At 35.1% G+C, this 18,395-nt stretch overlaps 1 protein-coding gene across 1 annotated transcript in view; it reads left to right on the top strand.

Moving 5' to 3' along the window:
- Positions 1-18,395, top strand: part of LOC111140884 (LDL receptor related protein 1B) — a 1,957,146-nt gene that overhangs the window by 1,543,942 nt on the left and 394,809 nt on the right. The window lies entirely within an intron of this gene.

Raw genomic sequence — 18,395 nt, forward strand, 5'->3', positions numbered from 1 at the left:
TTATGGGAATGAAGGTTATTGTCTGCTTATATAACGGAGAGTGTACATTAGTGCCCTGGCACTCAGTTTTGTGACCAGTTATATCATTTTAAGTTTAGATGCTTTTGAAGTAAGTAATAGCGGAAGATCAAACAGCTGGGAAATCAGCATGCAAAGAGAAAAAGAGCCAAGCTGCAAAATGAAGTTATAAATGTTACTGGAGGAACTGAGAGAAGGTTGCTGAGAAGTAAAGATCCAGTGTACTTTAGTAAATACAAGCTATATGAAAAAATGTCTACAAAGTATTCAACACTTATTTTGGACATATACCTACTACCTCACACCTCTTACCTTTCTCCCTGATTTTTCTCTGACATATTAAATAAAACTATTGAGTGGATATGATTCATAACCTCTGAGCTTACTAGGTTCGGAAAATGGAACACACAATGTACTATATCTTAATATGCACAGTATGCATGAAGACTGTGCATTGAAATGGTGGTTGTTACATTCAGGTTTAATAAGTAGGTAGCAAAGTTGTGATTTTGATGAATTTCTCCATGAAAAAAAAAATGGAATACTAGAATTACTGCATTTTACACAAAATAGAAGCACATTGTTTTCTTTTTTCATTTTAACCAAGCAGGAGGGTTTCTAAGGCCTCAGTAGGTTACCTTTGTTCACATTAGCCTGACATTGCATTTTTTAAATTCATATTTTAATGGTAGTTGTATAAATAATGCAGTAACTTCCAGCAATCAGATTACATTCTTATTCTGTCATTTAAGCATTGTATATTAAAATAATAAAAACAACTTTTATACAACATGTTTATTCTGTTCTTCAAAGCAGAATTTCTTCCACACCTTTCCTAGTGCCTTGTGAAGAAGAGGTGGTTAATATATATTTTTTGATTGATAGAGTATATGATCAATGAAGTAGAGCCCAAAAGTAGTTTTTGTGATCTGGTCACTTTAATGACACCAGGTACTAAGAAAAAGTGTATAGAGAGGAAAAAGTTTGTGATATTATATAATTATAATGCCAGCATAAAGGAAAGGTAGGATATACTGGATGTATATATTTTTCTCTACTCAGGAAAAAAGATAGAGTTTTATTTATTTTATATTCAGAATTGTAAAATCCAGCTGTGTTAGAGGCTTCAAGTCTAAAAGTTATATTTATCCTTTCTGCTTAATTGAGGTAGATCACACTATATATGTACATACTTAAACAATATAAAGCATTCACAATTGTTAACAACCACCTTAAAACATTTTTAAAAGATGGAATATAAAATAAAAAGGATAGATAGATTTATATCTATAGGATAGATGGGTTTATATCTATCTATCTATATCAACTTGTATATATGAATTGTGAGTTAAATGTCACAAAAAAAGGATATACACTGAATATTCAGAAAATACTTTCAGTCCCTTCTCCATGTGAGATATGCTTGTGGTGGATTTTCTTCCTTTCTGGTCTTACCAGATACTGAATGAAGATTTAGGTTTCTCTTCCATATTACCATAATCCTCACTATCATTCAGGACCCTATCTTTCCTTACTTTGGGACCTAGAAGAATCTTGGGATATTGAAGTTAGATGCCCATGTGGGCAGTTCCGATGGGACTCACCAAGATCTCAGGGCACGCATTCCACTTTTCTGGATGATGCACAAACACCAGTCAGTAGGATTAGCTGAACAGTTGAAATAGCTACCCAGTATGGCCAACATTGGATGGCAAGATAAGTGTCAGTCCTGCATTCAAACAGCTCTTTGATACTGACAAGAGATGGCAAAGGAAATGAGTTGGGGAGATTCTCAATGCTGACTTTCTGGTCCATCCAGATGGACAGACCTTATCTCTGGTTCCAGAAACCTCTATGGAAGTTTAGATCATGCATTTCCTTTGCCAGAATCAATAATACTTACTAGGTGATCTAGGAGTTTAGGTAATATGTTTACTTTTAATTATCTTCCAAATCTGTTGTTCTGACATCAAGTTAATTTGCTACATTGTCCTTGATTCTTGATTTTTTTTTTTCAAATAAATATAGTTTATCTAACTTTTTAGGTTTGGCTTTTAGAAATATTATTTTTAACCTAAACTTCAACACTTATTTTTAAAAGCAAAAACTAGGGCTCCTGGATGGCTCAGTCGGTTAAACGTCTGCCTTTGGCTCAGTCATGATCCCAGAGTTCCAGGACTGAGTCCCACATTGGGCTTCCTGCTCAGCAGGGAGCTTGCTTTTCCCTCTACCCTTCACCCTGCTTGTGCTCTCTCTTCCTCCCTCTCTCAAATGAATAAATAAAATCTTAAAAAAAGAAAAAAAAAGTTAAAGCTACGCACTTAATTCTTTTCTCATTGTATTTACTTATGAAAAACTTTATTTTTTCAAGTTTTTATCTCAATTCTAGTTAACACACAGTATAATTTTAGTTTCAGGTGTAGAATTTAGTGGTTGATCACTTGCAACACCCAGTGCTCATCACAAGTGCCCTCCTTAATACCCATTACCTATTTAACCAATCCCTCCCACCTTCCCTCCAAAAACCCTCAGTTTGTTCTCTAGTTAAGAGTCTGTCTCCTGGTTTGCCTCTCTCTCTCTCTTTTTCCCCCCTGTGTTCATCTGTTTTGTTTCTTAAATTTCACATGTGAGTGAAATCATGCTATTTATCTTCCTCTGACTGACGTATTTTGCTTAGCATAATACATTCTAGCTCTATCAACATTGCCATATGTCTTTGACAAAGAAAAAGATCACTTACAAGAAGTAGAGACATATTAATATTTTACCTATAACTTCACATAGGCACTATGTTTATGCTGGAAATTCAATGCAGAGCAGGTCCCTGCCATCACAGAGCTTACCATCTAGTAAAACCTAGGACATGGACAAGGACTTTAAGAATAATTTTTTGTGATCCCTAAAATGTTTTAAGAGAGTGAGAATAAAATCATAAGATCACCAACCAGGTCCAGCTGGTGTATTTACCATAGAGTTTAGTAGAGTTTAATGGGTATTTTAGAAAATCTTAAAAAAGTTTTATTTTTGTAAGCACATCCTTTGACAGCCAGATGTTGAAAGTGTTTTATTCTCTTTTAAAGGAAATCATACAGACACCTAAGAGTAAAACATTTTACTCTAAAAAATTTGTCTTTAGACTTCTCCCACCATAAGAACATTTTTTGCCATTGCTCATTAAGGAATAAAGCTTTTGATGAACTTTTGAAATCTTTGGGAGGTTAATTTCCCTCTATACTATCAGTCATTGTTTGAAAATTTAATTTTCATAAAAATAACAGTCGTCTGCAAAAGTCTTTGCTACTTAGATTACAGTTTTAATATCCATTTGAGCACTACAATTTGTGGATCACATAGATGACAAATTATAATTTTGTCTTTTCTGTGGAATTTTACACAAAGCCTCTTGAATGGTCAAGTTTCATATTAAAAAGGCCTTGATAAGTGAGGATGCATGATTAAATGTTTATATATTGCATTAACAAAGGAGTAGCATCAAACACAAGTTTTATCGATAACATGTGGCTGATAAGTCATGGTCAACAGAAATTAAAGATAGTGTTTTAGGAAATGTGCTGAACGGTTTTTTTTTTTTCATTAATTCATTATTTTATCTATTCATACAACAAATACTTAGTAAATGCCTATAATGTGTCACTCTCTCTCTTATGGGACCTGGGAGGAAAGCAGTGCTTAACTTCCTGCTTTTCTGGAGCTCACATTATAGTGCAGGAGACAGATAATAAAATGAATTAAATATATTCATCAAATAATTACAGAATTTTTGAAGCAAATGAAACAGGACAAAGGAACAGTCTATATAGAAGTAAATGGTGCTATTTTAAACAGAGTGACCAGTGGAGTATTCTTTAAGGATGTTAACACTTGAGCAGAAAGCTCTAGGGTATGAGGAGAGCTGAGGAATGGGTGTTCCAAAGAGAGGGACAGCAAGTTTAAAGGCCTTGAGATAGAAGAAAACTTGATAAATCAAGAAAAAGCAAGAAAGCAGGTATAGCTGAAGAGAGTTGGCACCGTGAAAATAAGAGTTGATTAGGTCAGAATCGTGACCGGAGTCCACACAATCCTGAACCTTGCCATCTTAAGAAGAAGGTCTTTGGATTTATTCTAAGTAAAATTGGAAGCTTCTGTGGGGTTTGGGAAGCATGAAATAATCTGACCTTGTCTTAGAAAGATTACTCTGTTTCCTAGAATGAAGGAAAGGGAAGTAGTAGAACTGCCATACTATGTTTAGAATTACAGTAGCTCAGGGTATCATCCTGTATAAATTTAAGAATGCAGTAAGGACTGTGCAGATACTGAAATAAGAAAGCATCTAATTTCAAATCTGCCTATCAAAATGAAGCTCATGGTCTGTCAATGCTGTTTAACTGAACCAGCATAATTTATTTATGTACAGTGAGCCCAGGGTATGTATCACAGCAGAAGGGCTGGAGAAAGATGCCTTAGGATCTTGCAGTATCTCAAGAATGCTCCACCATGGCCAACATAAAAAATGATTATTAATTTTAATAAATAATTATTGAAATTGCAATTTATAATATTTTCTGCTAAGACTTTTTTAGAAAACAGTAAGGAATGGTCAAGAGAAATCTTTTTTTTTTTTTTTTTTTTTAAGATTTTATTTATTTACTTGACAGAGAGAGATCACAAGTAGACAGAGAGGCAGGCAGAGAGAAGGAGGGAAGCAGGCTCCCTGCCAAGCAGAGAGCCCGATGCGGGACTCGATCCCAGGACCCCGAGATCATGACCTGAGCTGAAGGCAGCGGCTTAACCCACTGAGCCACCCAGGCACCCCGGTCAAGAGAAATCTTAAGTTCTGTTTTGTTTTTTTTTTTCTTATTGGGGAAAATAGATTCTGAGTGCCTGTTCAAAGGATATGGTACACTTTTACACAAATATAAAGATAAAATGATTATATATATAATATGTAATAATAAATAATATAATATAATATGTTAATATGCTAATTTAATAAAATATTATATATATATATTTTTCCTGGTGTTTAAATCTCACTTCACTATTGAATTGCCTGACCTGTCTATGGCTCCACATCCTTAAATTGAGGATAAGAATTCCACCTACTTACATAGTGGTTGTGACAATAAAGTGAGTTAGAACATGATCCTCCAGGAAAGCTAGCCCATGCTTATAACCACTAAGCATATCACAGTGCTTTACAGAGAATTAATATGATTCATTTTATACTCAGAGTTTTGTTTTATTTAAATTAGAACTTGATACACAATAAAAAATGAAGTGACGGGAAAAAAAAACGATCTTTGAGACATTCAGGAAGATTCCCTATGAACTCTGAGATAATGTCATTATAATGCGTGGCAAACTTCTTTTGAAGTCCTTTAAAATTGTAAACTCGCTTGCATTACATCATTCTACATATGATGCAGGTGTCTGTGGTTGCATGTATGACTTCTAGTCTAGAAGAGTAATGCCAAATGCTCATGTTTTGAACATAATGAGAATGAATTTTAGAAGGTAAGGTTAAAGGATTTTTGTAACCTACATTTTCAGTATGGTCAACTTTTACTGGGTCTTAGGTTGATATACTTCTTTAACTGGATTTTTGAGGGTCCCAGTGTCAAAGTGTTGCTGGAACGTACTATTTTGATAAAACACCTACTGGGCCATGCCATAGCAGCTGTAGGTTGAAGGAGAGATAACAAAGCCAGGTCTGTGAGGCTAGAGCAGGTGCTGGTGTCCAGGAAGGTCTGTAGCAGTGGCACCTGTTGTCCAGCCCACACCAAGTTCCCATTGATCAAGAGAACTGGAATGACAGACAACACACTGACAAAAGAATTTGAATTCTAAAATAACTTTCATGCAGAAACAGAAATACTTTTGGGCCAAAGATATAGCTTGAAATCAGTTTGGCTTGTTTAACAGCTTACATTACTTTCTTATGTAAAGAAAGGTCTGAGGAAAAACCTCTAAACATATTCAAGTGCAGAATTAGAAGCTTCATATTCCCCAAAACCTACTCATGATGTGGGCCATTTAAAGGAGACATAGAGTTATTGAAATTCCCATTTATGTTGACAGAGGCATGCGGAGTGGAAGATAAACCACAAAGTTAAAGATCTCATAACCACAAAGTTAAAGACCTCATTTCATTCATCAGTCGTCTGGTTAACAGCAATTTGTCCCCCCTTTCTTTCTGGAGCATCATTTCTTTGTATCTGTTCTTAGAGCCTCAGTGCCATTAGCTACAAAATTAACTTCAGTTCTGCTTCTAGGATGATCTCTGGTCACTCCCATATCTATTTTGTGTCTCTAAATTGAGTAGGAATTCTGTAACTTTGTAATTGTTTCCGAGGAATATTTCATCCTTTTATCCAAAGCCATTAGTAAATAAAACAAGCTATTTGTAAGCCAGATCCAAAGTTTAGTTCTTATTTTTCCACAAGACTTTGGTTCCATTCATTCCTTGGACTGTCTTCTCAACCAAGTGGCTTTATACTTCAGCAAGCACTATCACAGTCATGTTGCCTTTTCCACCAAGTTAGTAAAATTGTTTCGCTTCAGAATGTTGAGGAGAACTAGGCTGTGTTTGTGGCTAATGTATTTATTTTCCAGACTTCAAGGAACTTTAGCTTCTTAAACTGAATCTCTTTAGAAAAATAATGTACAATGTTGTTTATTTTAGTATAGCAATTACCTCTAATTTAACACATATTTAATGGTATTTCCAGTTACCTTGACTTTCTTTAGAGAATTTTATGTATAAGAACATTATTATAAATAATGGAGAAGAATGTATATTTCAAAATAAGTAGCCACAATACAGTGGTATACATATACTGTATATGTTTATATATATATATACATACATATGTATATATATATAACACTATATTATATACCGTATGTATCATTGGGTTATACCATTGAGATAGGCATTGGGATTTATACTGTTACTTTATTACCTTACAAAATAACTTGAATATAGGAAATAGGAACACATCTATAATGAGTAATTAAATGCATGAATACATTTCAGTCTATAAAGGAATAATATAATGGGAATTGTATTTTCTATTTCCAACAGTGACCCTCAAATTATTCTGGCCATGCTTTATGCAGCACATCTGAGAACTGTTTTCCTGAAAGCATTAGTTGATGAATGTCTGCTGACCTAGAATTAATGCTTATTATTGAATTAACAGTATATTGTGTGCCATGCTACTATACATAATCAGCCAAAGACATTGATTCTTCCATGTTAAAGGTTCAAAAAGCTTTATACAAGAATCAATATTGATTTTTGCAGGTGCAATCTAGAGCAAATTTCTTGATTGTGAAAGACTATTTTTCAAAGAGGCTCACAAAGCTCCTAGTTTCTTCTAATATATTGGCTGCAGTAATCTCAGCTCAGAACCAGTTATTTGAAGAATATTGGCTGCCAGAGGTTGTTGCTTCTAACAGTGGGTTTACATTGATCCCAGTTTTGTTTAAAATACTTGTGAACTGGAAATTTATTTATACTTTCAATACCCTCAGATAAATGGCCACGCTGGGAAGATAGTGTAGATTACTGAGAATTACCTAAAATAGATTCAGGGAGAAGACTGACCAAGTTTTGCCACATATATGGTGTTCAACATGTCATTTCATGATCAAATACAGGAATGAATCCCACTAAATTACTAATTAGATGTCTTAACTGTTTTATTTCATATATATATGTATATATATACACACATGTATATGGATATATATAATATATAAATAATTGAATATAAAATATAAAATAAACTATATATATTCCAGATGACAAAAATACGAAACTCATCTTTAATTATTTTCACCATATTCTTCATCAAGACTAGTAACTTGTCCAATAGTTTCCATTTAATATAATAAATGTTATAGAATAGAGTATCTAATATGGGTTATAAGATTCAGAGTACAGATGGCAAGTATGCCATTCTAGCCAATGGAAAAATTTACTGCTGAGAGTGTCTTTATAATGAAATTCAATTACTTCAGTTCTAAAGTTATTATAACCCAAATCCAAAGAATGGAATTGTAATTTGCATCTAAGTGACACCAAAATAAAAGTGGATAATCTATGAATAATAATAATAATAACAATAATGTAGTAAAGAATATTTTAAAATTGGAGCCCCAATGCAGTAGAATTGCTCTTATGTCAAGTGCATCACAAAATTCTCTCTATAGGAAGCCCTAGATGACTCATGTATTATTCTTTTTGGCTATAGTAACACTCCTCTTTCTTTTGTGTTTTCATTATGTGTCAGACATTCTACTAAAAGCTCCACATAGCATTTAATCTGCACAGTAACTCTACAAAATATATCTTCTGAAGAAAACTAAGGCTCCAAGAAAGGAAGTAGCTTATAGTCTCAAATAGGAAATTACAAACTGAAACTCAAAACTGATCTTTCACCCTTTCTTTAATAGCACTTATTCTTAATAACACTTTCATATTTACTGAAAAATTGAGATGATGGTAGGGAAGTTTTCATATATCCCATACCCAGTTTTCCTTATTATTAATATATGAGATATTTGTTATAATTAATGAACCATATTGTTACATTATTATTAACCTGTCTACAGTTTGCTTAGATTTGTGTAGTTTTGACTTAATGTACGTTTTAATATTTTTGTTGCAGGATCCCTTTTGGTATATACAGTACATTAGTTGTCTTGTTTCTTTGGACTTTTCTTGGCCATTGTAGTTTCTCAAATTTACTTTGTTTCTGATGTCCTAGATGGTTTTGAGGGGTACTGGTCAAGTATTTTGTAGAATGTCTCTCAAATGGGATTTGTCTGATATCTTTTTCTTACGATGAGACTCAAGTTACTTGTAATTTAGAAGAAGACTAGAGATGTAACATGTCATTTTAATTATATCATATCAAACATATATATACTATCAAGATGAGTTATGACTAATAATATTATCCTTGATTACTTGGCGAAGATAATGTTTCTCAGGTTTCGCTGCTATAAAATCACTTCTTCTCCTTTGCATTATCTACACTTTGGACAGAAGTCACTATGCACAGTCTAGCTTAAAAGATGGGGAGATTGCTCCCTTTTCTTGAGGGGGTATTCATATAAATTAGTAGGAATACCTACATGGAAGAATTACTTATGTTAGCTGTAGGTTTATGTGCTTTATGAAGTTGAGGTATTCTCTAGTTCTACTTTGGAGAGACTTTTTGTCATGAATGGGTGTTAGATTTCATCAATGCTCTTTCTGCACAAATAAATGTGATCAGATGATTTATTTTTTTCTTAGTCAGTGGGTTACATTAATTGATTTAAAAATGTTGAACCAGTCTTGCATGCCAGCAGTAAATCCCACTTGGTTGTAGTGTGTAATTCTTTTTACACATTGTTATATTTGATTTGCTAATATTTTATTGAGGATTTTTACAGCTCCATTCACAAGAAATATATATCTGCAGTATAAGAGAGAGAATCTTAAGCAGGCTTCATGTCCAGCATGGGGCCCATGGCAGGGTTTCAGCTCACAACCCTGAGATCATGACCTGAGCCAAAATCAAGAGTTGGACACTTAACCAACTGAGCCACATTGGATAAGGCTCTAAAAAACTCTTTTCTCTTGCTAAGTCTTTATTTTTTTTTTTAATTTTTAATGAATCTTTATAACTGAGGTTTCTCAGCATGTTTTAAACGGTTACTTCTCTCCACCCCTACGACCACCACTACCAGAAATATGAGGAATTTTCTTGGTCCTTTACCATGAGATTTTGAAAGGGTTCTCAGGAGCAAAACCGACAGAAGTGTGGATTGCCTCAAGACTGCAATTTGCAGGAGTTTCTCCTCTTACTCTAATCTACATTCCAACTCCAATAATTCATCAAAGTTACTTTTAAGGTTTCCTAACAGTTATGGCTTTTGTGGCATGTGTTCCTGTAATCTGAGCTCAGCTGTACTTACCTTTATTTTCCCTTTTCTCCAGATTTCAGCATAATGGCTTGCCTTGTGATTTCTATTTTCTGTTTGGTGCAAGAGAAGTGGCTCATTTTTAGTTTTTTTCAGCTCTTATTATACTACTTAAGTACAATACTAATATTCCTTAAGTAATATCTTTCAAGTTCTTTATATATTATGACTGAAATTAGAAGTCAAATTCTTTATTCTTAATCATTATGCTGACCTATAATGGCTTACAAACTTTATCATGCCCCAGAATTTCCTAGAGAACTAGTTAAAACTGAAAATATTGGGCACCACTTTTCAAGGTTTTTCAATTAAGTAGGCTTAGGGTGAGGCCCTAGGATTTCCATTTCTTACAGGGTCCCAGTTAATGCTGATGCTGCTGATCCATGGACCACACTTTGAGAACCATTGCTCTATTTTAGTAGCTGCTCTTAATTGAATTCTATCCATATGAGTCAAGTTACCATGAAAATGGATGTCCTGTCCAACCTGCTTCCTGAGTTTGACTATACTATTATTGCTGTGTTGAAATCATCCTTATTTCTTTGTTATCCTTGCCACATTTCCTATTACGTTTTGTTTGTTTGTTTGTTTTTTGGTTTGCTGAAGGAAAGTTTTAATGCTGCCAGTGTTTTTTTTTTTTTTAATGTTACCTTGCTGAGTTTTTGTTATGTAAAGCTATTACTTGTGAAACAAAATCCAATTCTCAGAATTTGAGGTCCCAAACCCATTTCATGGAAGTAATGTGGTATATAATTTTTCTGTGCAGAAAAATATTTATGTATGGGTCTATGTAGTCCATAAGATGCTTTTTTAAATTAAGGATGCTTGGAGCAGCTGGGTGGCTCAGTTGGCTAAGCACCTGACTTTTGATTTTGATTCAGATCATGATCTCAGAGGCATGAATTTGAGCCTGGAGTCTACTTGAGATTCTCTCTCCTTTCCCTCTCCCTCTGCACCTGCTCCTCACTTGTTTGTTCTCTTTCTCTCTCTCAAATAAGTAAAGCAGTCTTTAAAAAAATAAACTAAGGATGCCATCAAATTTTATTTTATACCAGTATCTGTGGTCTCTCTCATTATTTAGACAATACATAGTACTCCATTTTATGAATGTGCCATAAGTTAGTTAACATTTTTGTACACGAACTTTAGGCCATTTAGAATGCTTTCTACAAAACAATGTAGCACTCGACATTTGTTTACACAAATCTCTCTTTTCCTGTAATGGTGTTATTGTGGTATAAATTCCTACAGATAGAATTTTTGAGTCAGAGGGCATATACAATTATCTGTACTAATTAACAATATAAACAATAGTTTGAGAATAACACCAATTTCCCTTCCTATTGCCAACAAAAAAAAAATGTTACAAATTTTTGAACTTTGCAAATTTGGAGACTTATTGTATGAGTAAGTATAGCCGAAGAGTTTAGATAGATACAATTTTTAGGCCTGAATTCTTATATTTTACGGTCTTCTGTGTTCTACATCTCTCCCTCTTTCTCTCTCTCTTTTTAAATATTTTATTTATTTATTTGACAGACAGAGATCACAAGTAGGCAAAGAGACAGTCAGAGAGAGAGGAGGAAGCAGGCTCCCTGCCGAGCAGAGAGCCCGATGTGGGGCTCGATTCCAGGACCCTGGGATCATGACCTGAGCCGAAGGCAGAGGCTTTAACCTACTGAGCCACCCAGGAGCCACTCTCTCTCTCTCTTAATCTCTCCCTCAGTACCTAACTCTCTAAACCCCTCTCTCAATGTCTTTCTCAATCCCTATCCCCTCACCTTGATATTATGAGACGACTATACTTGGTTGTGAATGTAACATTTTATCTGACCTTTATTAGTGTATTGGATCTCACTGTTTTAGAGAGAACTTGAAAAGTGTTTATGAATGACTTGGTGCCTTTGCTTTCTACCTTGATAAGGGTATGCTTTGTTTCTATCACTTAAAACTGTTCACCTTGGCACTCTCATCCCTGAGAGGCACACAAATGTGTCTCTTAGTTAATTTAAATTTTAGACCTCAGGCAAAAGAGCTTACTTTATCAAAGTTGCTTTTCTTTCCATGTATTTGCCATCTAGCTTCAGTGTAATTTTATATTTACTTTGTAGAACTTTATTGAAAGTGGCAAAGAACATCTCATACATCAACTTCATGAAAAATTTCCCTTCATCTAGGGCCATGTTTTTCATGTGCTTTGTTTCCTGTATCTATAATTACTTAAATTGGTTTTCCTATAACATTTGAGTTTTTGTCACTCATAACTTGATTGTCTTCACTAAGCCAATGTCACATTTTAAGTTGTATTATTTATTATTATTATGTTTAACCCAAAAAGCATCTGGAACTCCAGTTTTCATATCTGTATTCCCGGTTGGCAGGAGGGACTCCTTGTACTTTTTTCATAGGGTGGAGGGATCCATTGAGCTCCTTGAGATGCTCTAGGGATGATCTAGTTTCACATTGTCTTGTGTATCTGCGTACTTGGCTGTTCTTCAGATGCCGCACCAGAGGGTCTTAAAAGTAGAAACTGGGTCAAGAATGATATGCATACATTAATCTATTTTAAATTGTGGTCTTCATATCTTACTTATTGATTATGAGAAAGCTTTGACATATTTTGTATATTAATCTTTTATTATGTTTAAAACATATTTTCCTCAATATGTTATCTTTTAATTATCTCTCTACTTTTTTCATAAGAGAAGTTTTAAATATTTATGTACTCAAATGTGATAATCTTTTCTTTTTGCATCAGCCTTAGAAAGGCATTACCATATTTGTAACAAACTTTAAAATGTTTTCTACTACCTAAAAAAAAAGTGTTCATTTACTTTTTAAATAGACTTTATTTTTTTAGAGCAGTTTTAGGTTTACTACAAAATTAAGTGGAAAGTACAAAGAATTCCTATGTATCTCCTACCCTCCCCAAATACCAGTGTCTCACACCTGGTTGGTATATTCATTACAGTCAATAAACCTATATGACACATGACTATCACCCAATGTCTGAACTTCATATTAAGGTTCACTCTTGGTGTTAATTATTCTGTGGGTTTCAACACATATATAATGACATTTAGCCACCACTGTAATACCATGTAGAATAGATTCAATGCCCTAAATATCATCTGTGCTCTACCTATTTATCCACCCTCCCCTTTAACTGTAAAATCTTGATGATGTGGTCTATACAGCTGATTTACGTTCAGCTGGAAGTAAAGGCTTAAACCTTGTAGACACTGATAACTCTGTAGGAATTTGGCATATATCCCCCTGGTTTTAGGAAAACTTAAAGTTGAAACCAAAATTTATTTTTGATTGACACAACCAACATCTATAATGGGTTCAATCAAAACTAAGTCCAGTTGGGGCGCCTGGGTGGCTCGGTGTGTTAAAGCCTCTGCCTTTGGCTCAGGTCATGATCCCAGGGTCCTGGGATCGACCCCGCATCGGGCTCTCTGCTCAGCGGGGAGCCTGCTTCCTCCTCTCTCTCTGCCTACCTCTCTGCCTACTTGTGATCTCTGTCTGTCAAATAGATAAATAAAATCTTTAAAAAAAAAAAAAAACTAAGTCCAGTTGACTGAGAATTGTATTCTTATATTTCCAAGTTAGCTTTCAGAGTCATAGTAGTTTGTCAGGGGGGCTTTGACATTTGTTGTTTTCTAAAAATTTTTAAAGAATTTATTAGAATATTTTCCTTTGTTTTTTAAATTCAAACATTGTTTTTTTAGTGTTCCAAGATTCATTGTTTATGCATCACACCCAGTGCTCCATGCAATATGTGCCCTCCTTAATACCCACCACCAGGCTCACCCAACACCCACTCCCACCCCTCCAAAACCCTTAGTTTGTTTCTCAGAATCCACAGACTCTAATGGTTCATCTCCTCCTCTGATTTTCCCCAACTCCCTTCTCCTCTCCTTCTCCCAATGTCCGCTGTAGAATTTTTTTTTCTTTTTTTTCATTTTTTTTATTAACATATAATATATCATTAGCCCCAGGGGTACAGATCTGTGAATCATCAGGTTTACACACTTCACAGCACTCACCACAGCACATACCCTCTCCAATGTCCATAACCCCACCACCCTCTCCTTACTCCCCTCCCCCCAGCAACCCTCAGGTTTTTTTTGTGTGATTAAGAGTCTCTTATGGTTTGCCTCCCTCCTGATCCCATCTTGTTTCATTTATTCTTTTCCTACCCCTCAAACCCCCCACATTGCATCTTCCCTTCCTCATATCAGGGAGATCATATGATAGTTGTCCTTCTCTGATTGACTTATTTCGCTAAGCGTAATACCCTCAAGTTCTATCCATGTCATCACAAATGGCAATATTTCAATTTTTGATGGCTCCATAATATATCTATATATATATAGATATATATAGATATATATATGCATATATATACATCACATCTTCTTTATCCATTTATCTGTTGATGGACACCTAGGTTCTTTCCATAGTTGGGCTATTGTGGACATTACTGCTATAAACATTCAGGTGTACATGCCCCTTTGGATTACCACATTTGTATCTTTAGGGTAAATACCCAGTAGTGCAATTGCTGGGTCATAGGGTAGCTCTATTTTCAACTTTTTGAGGAACATCCATGTTGCTTACCAGAGTGGCTGCACCAACTTGCATTCCGACCAACAGTGTAGGAGGGCTCCCCTTTCTCCACATCCTCACCAGCATCTGTCATTTCCTGACTTGTTAATTTTAGCCATTCTGACTGGTGTGAGGTGGTATCTCATTGTGGTTTTGATTTGTATTTCCCTGATGCCGAGTGATGTGGAACACTTTTTCATGTGTCTGTTGGCCATCTGGATGTCTTCTTTTCAGAAATGTCTGTTCATGTCCTCTGGCCATGACTGGTTTATTTGTTCTTTGGGTGTTGAGTTTGATAAGCTCTTTATTGATTTTGGATACTAGTCCTTTATCTGATATGTCATTTGCAAATATCTTCTCCTATTCTGTCAGTTGTCTTTTGGTTTTGTTAACTGTTTCCTTTGCTGTGCAAAAGCTTTTGATCTTGATGAAATCCCAATAGTTCATTTTTGCCTTTGCTTCCCTTGCCTTTGGCGATGTTCCTAGGAAGATGTTGCCATGGCTGAGGTCGAGGGGGTTGCTGCCTGTATTCTCCTCAAGGATTTAGATGGATTCCTTTCTCACATTGAGGTTCTTCATCCATTTGGAGTCTATTTTCGTGTGTGGTGTAAGGAAATGTGTGGTGTAAGCTTCATTTTTCTGCATGCAGCTGTCCAATTTTCTCAACACCATTTGTTGAAGAGACTGTCTTTTTTCCATTGGACATTCTTTCCTGCCTTGTTTAAGATTAGTTGACCATAGAGTTGAGGATCTATTTCTGGGCTCTCTGTTCTGTTCCATTGATCTATGTGTCTGTTTTTGTGCCAATACCATACTGTCTTGATGATGACAGCTTTGTAATAGAGCTTGAAGTCTGGAATTATGATGCCACAACTTTGGCTTTCTTTTTCAACATTTCTCTGGCTATTTGGGGTCTTATCCAGTCCATATAAATTTTAGGATTATTTGTTTCATTTCTTTGAAAAAAAATGGATGGTACTTTGATAGGGATTGCATTAAATGTGTAGATTGCTTTAGGTAGCATAGACATTTACACAATATTTGTTCTTCCAATCCATGAGCATGGAATGCTATTACATTTCTTTATGTCTTCCTTAATTTCCTTCATGGGTACTTTATAGTTTTCTGAGTATAGATTCTTTGCCTCTTTGGTTAGGTTTATTGCTAGGTATGTTATGGTTTTCGGTGCAATTGTAAATGGGATTGACTCCTTAATTTCTCTTTCTTCTGTCTTGTTGTTGGTGTAAGGAAATGCAACTGATTTCTGTGCATTGATTTTATATCCTGATACTTTACTGAATGTCTGTACAAGTTCTAGCAGATTTGGAGTGGAGTCTTTTGGGTTTTCCACATATAGTATCATATCATCTGCAAAGAGTGATAGTTTGACTTCTTCTTTGACAATTTGGATGCCTTTTATTTCTTTTTGTTGTCTGATTGTTTAGGCTAGGACTTCTAGTGCTTTGGTGAATAGCAGTGGTGATAATGGACATCCCTGCCATGTTCCTGACCTTAGAGGAAAAGCTTTCAGTTTTTCTCCATTGAGAATGATATTTGCAGTGGGTTTTTCATAGATGGCTTTTATGACATTGAGGTATGTGCCCTCTATCCCTATACTTTGGAGAGTTTGATCAGGAAAGGATGCTGTACTTTGTCAAATGCTTTTTCAGCATCTATTGAGAGTATCATATGGTTCTTCTTCTTTCTTTTATTAATATATTGTATCACATTGATTGATTTGCAGATGTTGAACCAACCTTGCATCTCTGGAGTAAATCCCACTTGGTCATGGTGAATAATCCTTTTAATGTACTATTAGATCCTCTTGGCTAGTATTTTGGTGAGAATTTTCGCATCTGTGTTCATTAAGGATATTGGTCTGTAATTCTCTTTTTTGATGGGATCCTTGTCTGGTTTGGGGATCGATGTAATGCTGGCCTCATAAAATGAGTTAGGAAATTTTCCTTCCATTTCTATTTTTTTGGAACAGTTTCAGGAGACTAGGTATTAATTCTTCTTTAAATGTTTGATAGAATTCCCCTGGGAAGCCGTCTGGCCCTGGGCTCTTGTTTGTTGGGAGATTTTTGATGACTGCTTCAATATCCTTACTGGTTATGGGTCTGTTCAGGTTTTCTATTTCTTCCTGGTTCAGTTGTAGTAGTTTATATGTCTTTAGGAATGGATCCATTTCTTCCAGATTGTCAAATTTGGTGGTGTATTGTTGCTCATAATATGTTTTTATAATTGTTTGTATGTCTTTGGTGTTGGTTGTGATCTGTCCTCTTTCATTCATGATTTGATTTATTTAGGTCCTTTCTCTTTTCTTTTTGACAAGTCTAGCCAGTGGTATATCAATCTTATTAATTCTTTCAAAGAACCAGCTCCTAGTTTCGTTGATTCATTCTATTGGGTTTTTTTTTTTGTTTTTTTTTGTTTTTGTTTTTGTCTTTGTATTTTTTTTTGGTTTCTATTTCATTGATTTCTGCTCTGATCTTTTCTTATTTCTCTTCTCCTGCTGGGTTTAGGCTTTCTTTGTTGTTCTTTCTCTAGCTCCTTTAGGTGTAGGGTTAGGTTGTGTATTTGAGACCTTTCTTGTTTCTTGAGAAAGGCTTGTATCACTATATATTTTCCTCTCAGGACTGCCTTTGCTGTGTCCCACAGATTTTGAACCATTGTGTTTTCATTATCATTTGTTTCCATGAATTTTTTCAATTCTTCTTTAATTTTCTGGTTGACCCATTCATTCTTTAGAAAGATGCTGTTTAGTCTCCATGTATTTGGGTTCTTTCCAAATTTCCTCTTGTGGTTGAGTTCTGGCTTCAGAGCATTGTGGTCTGAAAATATGCAGGGAATAATCCCAAACTTTTGATACCGGTTAAGACCTGATTTATGACCCAGGATGCGATCTATTCCAGATAATGTTCCATGTGCACTAGAGAAGAATGTGTATTCTTTTGCTTTGGGATGGAATGTTCTGCATATATCTGTGATGTCCATCTGGTCCAGTGTGTCATTTAAGGCCTTTATTTCCTTGTTGATCTTTTGCTTGGATGATCTGTCCATTTCAGTGAGGGGACTGTTAAAGTCCCCTACTATTATTGTATTATTGTCGATGTGTTTCTTTGATTTTGTTATTAATTGGTTTATATAGTTGGCTGTTCCCATGTTAGGGGCATAGATATTTAAAATTGTTAGATCTTCTTGCTGGACAGACCCTTTGAGTATGATATAGTGTCCTTCCTCATCTCTTATTATAGTCTTTGGCTTAAAATCTAATTGATCTGATATAACGATTGCCACCCCTGCTTTCTTCTGATGTCCATTAGCATGGTAAATTGTTTTCCACCCCCTCACTTTAAATCTGGAGGTGTCTTCAGATCTAAAATGAGTTTCTTGTAGGCAACATATAGATGGATTTTGTTTTTTTATCCATTCTGATACCCTGTGTGTTTTGATTGGGGCATTTAGCCCATTAACATTCAGGGTAACTATTGAGAGATATGAATTTAGTGCCATTGTATTGCCTGTAAGTTGACTGTTACTATATATTGTCTCTGTTCCTTTCAGATCTACTACTTATAGGGTCTCTCTTTGCCTAGAGGACCTCTTTCAGTATTTCCTGTAGAGCTGGTTTGGTGTTTGCAAATTCTTTCAGTTTTTGTTTGTCCTGGAAACTTTTTATCTCTCCTTCTATTTTCAATGATAGCCTGGCTGGATACAGTATTCTTCACTGCATGTTTTTCTCATTTAGTGCTCTGAATATATCATGCCAGTTCTTTCTGGCC

This window comes from Enhydra lutris, unplaced genomic scaffold (genome assembly GCF_002288905.1).
Source record: "Enhydra lutris kenyoni isolate GAN:26980312 unplaced genomic scaffold, ASM228890v2 scaffoldscaffold1, whole genome shotgun sequence".
Taxonomy (NCBI): Eukaryota; Metazoa; Chordata; class Mammalia; order Carnivora; family Mustelidae; genus Enhydra; species Enhydra lutris.